At 34.9% G+C, this 6,793-nt stretch overlaps 1 non-coding gene across 1 annotated transcript; it reads left to right on the plus strand.

Annotated features, from left to right (window-relative positions):
• The first annotated feature begins 4,532 nt into the window (after positions 1–4,532).
• On the plus strand, positions 4,533–4,641 carry LOC148549005 (small nucleolar RNA R71). Its single transcript, XR_015897607.1, has one exon. It is a non-coding gene; the product is annotated as a small nucleolar RNA R71 (small nucleolar RNA).
• Positions 4,642–6,793: the final 2,152 nt, after the last annotated feature.

The following is a 6,793-nucleotide window of genomic DNA, read 5'->3' on the forward strand; positions in this document are numbered from 1 at the left end:
TATTTGTTCGAGCTCACTTATCCAAATTAAGCCTACCCTTTCAATTACCTTTGTTAGCCACTTTGAGCCTTTAAATCTCATTTGTTCTGTATTTTACCACATTACTAGCCTTAAGCGGAAAAACAATTATATATCCCCAATTGAATTGTGGTTAGCTTAAGATAGAATTGTGTGTGTTAATTAAGTATGGGAAATTGTGGGAACAAAAGATAATAAGGGAATGTGTCATGATAATATAATGGGAATTTGGGTACCTACTCATGTGAAACTATAAGAATTAAAAATCTATGTGCATTGATAAGCTATGTTATTTTTATGTTTATGTTAAAAAAAAAATCTAAAAATATTCAATAAATAAATAAGGGGACAAAATTACCCCAATGCTAAGTTTAAATTCAGGGATCAATGCATATATGATAAAATTAAAATAAAAGTTGATGCATGAGTATGGAATGTGAAAGAGAAATTTTGGGTGGCTAGGTATGAAATTTAAGTTATATAGAATATATATATGTTGGGTTGAAGCTTGGGTTAATTAAAGATTCAATTTGTAAGCTTACTTAGCCATATATGTATCCTTACCCTTACCTTGGCCCCATTACAACCTTGAAAAGACCTCATGATGTTTGCATTGGTATATTAATATTGTTGATTGGTTAGGTGAAGAACAAAAATTAGAAAGCATGATTAGAGAAGGATAGAGTGATTGCCCTATACACTAGAGAGATTAGAGCATACATACATCATCAGTGAGGGTTCAATGCTTAAATTCTATGTTCCCTGCTTTCATGAGCTACCTTCTTGCATTTTTATCTGTTCTTACTGTATAAGAATTGAATTAGTGGAGTTTGATTTATGATTGTCTTGAAGAGCCTATTTACTTTTGATCAAGTAGACAAGAATCATATAGTTGCATTCATAATATAGGTTGCATTGCATTGCATGAGTTTTACATGTTCGTACTCATTTATTTTATCTCCTTCAAATAAGCATGAGGACATGCTAATGTTTAAGTGTGGGGAGGTTGATAAACCACTATTTTATGGTTTATATTGTGTTTAATTGTATGGTTTTATCAATTCTTTACCCACTTATTCATATGATTAGCATGCATTTATAATTCTTTCCCAAAATTATTCCATGATTGAAAATTTGCTTCCTAGGAATTTTTAATTATGTATTTTAATTCTCCTTTATTCCATTTGATGCTGTGATATGTGTGTTAAGTGTTTCAGGCTTTATAGGGCATGAATGACTTGGAGATTGGAAAGGAAGCTTGCAAAAGTGGAAGGAACACAAGAAATGGAGGAGATGACCAGCGAGAAGTGACGTGGACGCATGGCTCACGCGACCGCGCGGATCGAAATTGCACAAGTGACGCGGAGGCGTGGACGACGCGCACGCGTGGCAAAGCAAAACGCCGGATGATGTGTCCGCATGAATGATGCGATCGCGTGACACGCGCGATCTGCAGAATCTGCAGAATTCGCTGGGGGCAATTTTGGGCCCTATTTTGACCCAGTTTTCGGCCCAGAAAAGCAAACTAGAGCCAGGGAACATGTAGAAACGAAAGAGGAGATTAATTACAGACAATTCTCAGTTTTAGATCTAGTTTTTACTCCTCCTCTAGGTTTTCTCTCTACACATTCATAGTTCTTAGATTTTATTTTTATTTCTTTTCGCATTGGGATATTGAGAAGAGTTATTACCTCAACAAGACTTCGTCATTCTCGTTTGTTTTCTTTACCTGTCTCTTACTCTTCCATGTCCTTTGTTTACTCAGAATTATTATTGGATTATTTTTAGAATTTATTAATACAAGAACTATTTTTATTTCTAATTGATCCCTTTGATTATTATTTATCATGTCTTTCTATATTTCCCTTTTCTATGTTACGAATTCTACATTTACAATTAGCGAGTAGTTCCATAACTTGGATGGGAGTTGATTGAAAGGAAGACCTTGAGTTGGAATGCTTAAAAGAAAAATTGTAATTGGGTTTATTGTTAGATTGCCCTCTAATCACTGACACCAATCCTTTTCAATTGAGCGGATTGGAATTTGTGAATAGAAATAGCTTTCCAACTTGCTTGACTTTCCCTTACCTAGTAAGGGATAACTAAACAGAACAACCCTCAATTATCAATTAATCTTGAGAGTACTCCAACAAGAATAGGGCTTCCAACTAATCTACTCCCAGTCAAGGTTTTTATCTAAAATTACATAAATTCTCCAATTTAATTTCCTGTTATTCAACTCAAACCATTTTTGAAAACATCTGATTAATAAAATAACACATCTCTCTGCAACTCATTGGGAGACGACTTGGGATTCATACTCCCAGTATTTTAATGTAAATTTTGTGACAACCCTTCTAAATTGATAAGCGGATTTCTGGTTGGTTAAGAACTGTACTTGCAACGTATTTCTTATAATAATTTCTTAACTCGCCAATTTCCGCCACGTCAGTGTGAATAGGAGAGAAGAAGGTAGGTGGGGATCCTGTGGGGTCCACAGATCCTGTGGGGCCAAGGACTTAACATCCCTGCTCCAATTAGGCATGTAAAATGCCCTTGCTGTGCAATCCTGGCGTTTAACGCCAGACTGCTACTTGTTTCTGGCCTTTAAACGCCAGAATGCTCCTCCTCCAAGGTGTGCTGTTTTTAATGCTATTTTTCATTGTGTTTTTTATTTTTCAATAGTTTTTGTGACTTCCACATGATCATCAACCTAATAAAACACGAAATAAAAATAAAATAGATATAATTAAATAACATTGGGTTGCCTCCCAACAAGCGCTTCTTTAATGTCAGTAGCTTGACAGTGAGCTCTCATGGAGCCTCACAGATAATCAGAGCAAGGTTGGAACCTCCCAACACCAAACTTAGAGTTTGAATGTGGGGGTTCAACACCAAACTTAGAGTTTGGTTGTGGCCTCCCAACACCAAACTTAGAGTTTAACTGTGGGGGCTTTGGTTGACTCTGCAGTGAGAGAAGCTTTTCATGCTTCCTCTCCATGGTTACAGAAGGAGATCCTTGAGTTTTAAACACAAGGTTGTCTTATTCAGTTGAAGGACCAACTCTCCTCTGTCCACATCAATCACAGCTCTTGCTGTGGCTAGGAAGGGTCTTCCAAGGATGATAGATTCATCCTTTTCCTTCCCAGTGTCTAGGATTATGAAATCAGCAGGGATGTAAAGGCCTTCAACCTTTACTAGCACGTCCTCTACTAGTCCATAAGCCTCTTTTCTTGAGTTGTCTGCCATCTCTAATGAGATTCTGGCAGCTTGCACCTCAAAGATCCCTAGTTTCTCCATTACAGAGAGTGGCATTAAGTTTATTCCTGACCCCAGGTCACACAAAGCCTTCTCAAATGTCATGGTGCCTATGTTACAGGGAATTAGGAATTTACCAGGATCATGTTTCTTTTGAGGTAGAGTTTGCTGAACCAAGGCATTTAGTTCCTTGATGAGCAAGGGAGGCTCATCCTCCCAAGTCTCATTACCAAATGGCTTGGCATTCAGCTTCATGATTGCTCCTAAATACTGGGTAACTTGCCCTTGAACAATGTCTTCATCTTCTTCAGAAGATGAATAGTCATCAAAGCTCATGAATGGTAAAAGGAGGTTCAGTGGAATCTCTATGGTCTCTAGATGAGCCTCAGATTCCTTTAGTTCCTCAAAGGGAAACTCCTTATTGGTCACTGAGCATCCCAGGAGGTCTTTCTTACTAGGATTCACGTCCTCCTCCTCCTCTTTGGGTTCGGCCACACCAAGTAAGGTTATGGCCTTGCACTCTCTTTTCGGATTCTCTTCTGTATTGCTTGGGAGAGTAATAGGAGGAGTTTCAGTGACTCTTTTACTCAGCTGGCCCACTTGTGCTTCCAAATTTCTAATGGAAGACCTTGTTTCATTCATGAAGCTTAAAGTGGCTTTAGATAGATCAGAGACTATATTTGCTAAGCTAGATGGATTCTGCTCAGAATTCTCTGTCTGTTGCTGAGTGGATGATGGAAAAGGCTTGCTATTGCTAAACCTGTTTCTTCCACCATTATTAAAGCCTTGTTGAGGCTTTTGTTGATCCTTCCATGGGAAATTTGGATGATTTCTCCATGAGGGATTATAGGTATTTCCATAGGATTCCCCCATGTAATTCACCTCTGCTATTGCAGGGTTCTCAGGATCATAAGCTTCTTCTTCAGAAGATGCCTCTTGAGTACTGTTGGATGCAGCTTGCAATCCATTCAAACTCTGAGAAATCATATTGACTTGCTGAGTCAATATTTTATTCTGAGCCAATATGGCATTCAGAGTATCAATTTCAAGAACTCCCTTCCTCTGAGGCGTCCCATTACTCACAGGATTCCTTTCAGAAGTGTACATGAACTGGTTATTTGCAACCATGTCAATGAGTTCCTGAGATTCTGCAGGCATTTTCTTTAGGTGAATGGATCCACCTACAGAATGGTCTAATGACATCTTAGATAATTCAGACAGACCATCATAGAATATATCCAGGATGGTCCATTCTGAAAGTATGTCAGAACGACACTTTTTGGTCAGTTCCTTGTATCTCTCCCAAGCTTCATAGAGGGATTCACCTTCTTTCTATTTGAAGGTTTGAACATCCATTCTAATCTTGCTAAGCTTTTGAAGAGGAAAGAACTTGGCTAAGAAAATCGTGACCAGCTTATCCCAAGAGTTCAGGCTATCCTTAGGTTGAGAGTCCAACCATATTCTAGCTCTGTCTCTTACAGCAAACGGGAAAAGCATAAGCCTGTAGACCACGGGATCAACCCCATTGGTCTTAACAATATCACAGATCTGCAAGAATTCAGTTAAGAACTGAAAAGGATCTTCTGATGGAAGTCCATGAAACTTGCAGTTCTGTTGCATCAAAGAAACTAATTGAGGCTTTAGCTCAAAATTGTTTGCTCCAATGGCAGGGATTGAGATGCTTCTTCCATGTAAGTTGGAATTTGGTGCAGTAAAGTCACCAAGCATCTTCCTTGCATTGTTATTATTTTTTGGCCATGTCTCCTTCTTTTTCAAAAGTTTCTGTCAGATTTTCTCCAGAGAGTTGTGCTTTAGCTTCCCTTAGCTTCCTCTTCAGAGTCCTTTCAGGTTCAGGATCAGCTTCAACAAGAATGTTCTTATCCTTGTTCCTGCTCATATGAAAAATAAGAAAATAGAAAAGAAAATATGGAATCCTCTATGTCACCGTATAGAGATTCCTTTATGTGAGTAGAAGAAGAAAAGAATAAAAGAAGAGAAATTCGAACACCAGGAGGAAGAGAGGGTTCGAATTTTTAGATGAAGTGAAGTGTTAGTAAATAAATAAAATAATTAGAAAGAGATGAGGGGGATAAAATTTCGAAAATTAAATAAATTAAAAAAAAAGTATTTTTGTTTTTAATTTGAAATTAAAGTTAAAATTTGAAAACTTAAAAAGAAAAATAGAATTAAATCAAACTAAAATTTAAAACAAATAGTTAATTGAAAAGAAATTTTGAAAAAGAGGAAGGTGATTTTCAAAAATTAGAGAGAGAATTAGTTAGGTAGTTTTGAAAAAAATAAGAATCAAACAAAAAGATAGGATTAGTTTGAAAAAGATTTGAAAATCAAAAAAAGATAAGAGGTTAGAAAAGATTTTGAAATTGATTTTGAAAAAGATGTGATTGAAACTTATTTTGAAAAAGATTTGAAAAAGAAATTTAAAAAGATTTGATTTTGAAAATTAAAGTTGATTACTTGACTAACAAGAAACAAAAAGATATGATTTTAAAATTTAAAGATTGAACCTTCTTAATAGGCAAGTAACAAACTTAAAATTTTTGAATCAATCACATTAATTGTTAGTAAAGATTTTGAAAATATGAAACAAAATAAGAAAAAGATTTTTGAAAATCAATTTGAAATTTTCGAAAATTATGAAAGAAAAATGAAAAAGATTTGATTTTTGAAAAAGATTTTAAAAAGATAAGGTTTTTAAATTGAAAATTTGACTTGACTCATAAGAAACAACTAAATTTTAAAAAGTTTTGAAAAAGTCAACTCAAATTTTTGAAATTTATGAGTGAAATAAGGAAAAGATATTTTTTTTTTATTTTTGAATTTTTAATGATGAAAGAGAAAAACACAAAATTGAAACAAATCATGAAAATTATGAATCAAAACACCTAATGCATGCGAGAACACTTTGAATGTCAAGATGAACACCAAGAACACTTTGAATATCAAGATGAACATCAAGACTTATTTTTGAAAATATTTAAGAAAAGAAAAACATGCAAGACACCAAACTTAGAAATTTTCAAACTTTAGATACTAACAAATTGAAAATGCATATGAAAAACAAGAAAAGACACAAAACAAGAAAAATTGAAGATCAAACAAGAACACTTGTCAAGAACAACTTGAAGATCATGAAGAATGCAATGCATGAATTTTTCAAAAAATTTTAAGAAAAATTAAAAAGATGCAATTGACACCAGACTCAAACAAGAAACATAAATTTTTTTTTGTTTTTATGATTTTATAAGAATTTTTTTTTTGGTTTTTTCGAAAATTATTTTGGGAAAAACAAAAAAGAAGAATTTTTTTTTGTATTATTTTCGAAAATAAGAAATAAAAAGCTTAAAAATAAAATAAAATTACCTAATCTGAGCAACAAGATGAACTGTCAGTTGTCCAAACTCGAACAATCCCCGGCAACGGCGCCAAAAACTTGGTGCACGAAATTGTGATCATCAACAATGGCGCCAAAGACTTGGTGCTCTCAAACGTGAATCAC

Source organism: Arachis ipaensis, chromosome B8 (genome assembly GCF_059453495.1).
Source record: "Arachis ipaensis isolate K30076 ecotype BB chromosome B8, ASM5945349v1, whole genome shotgun sequence".
Lineage (NCBI taxonomy): Eukaryota > Viridiplantae > Streptophyta > Magnoliopsida > Fabales > Fabaceae > Arachis > Arachis ipaensis.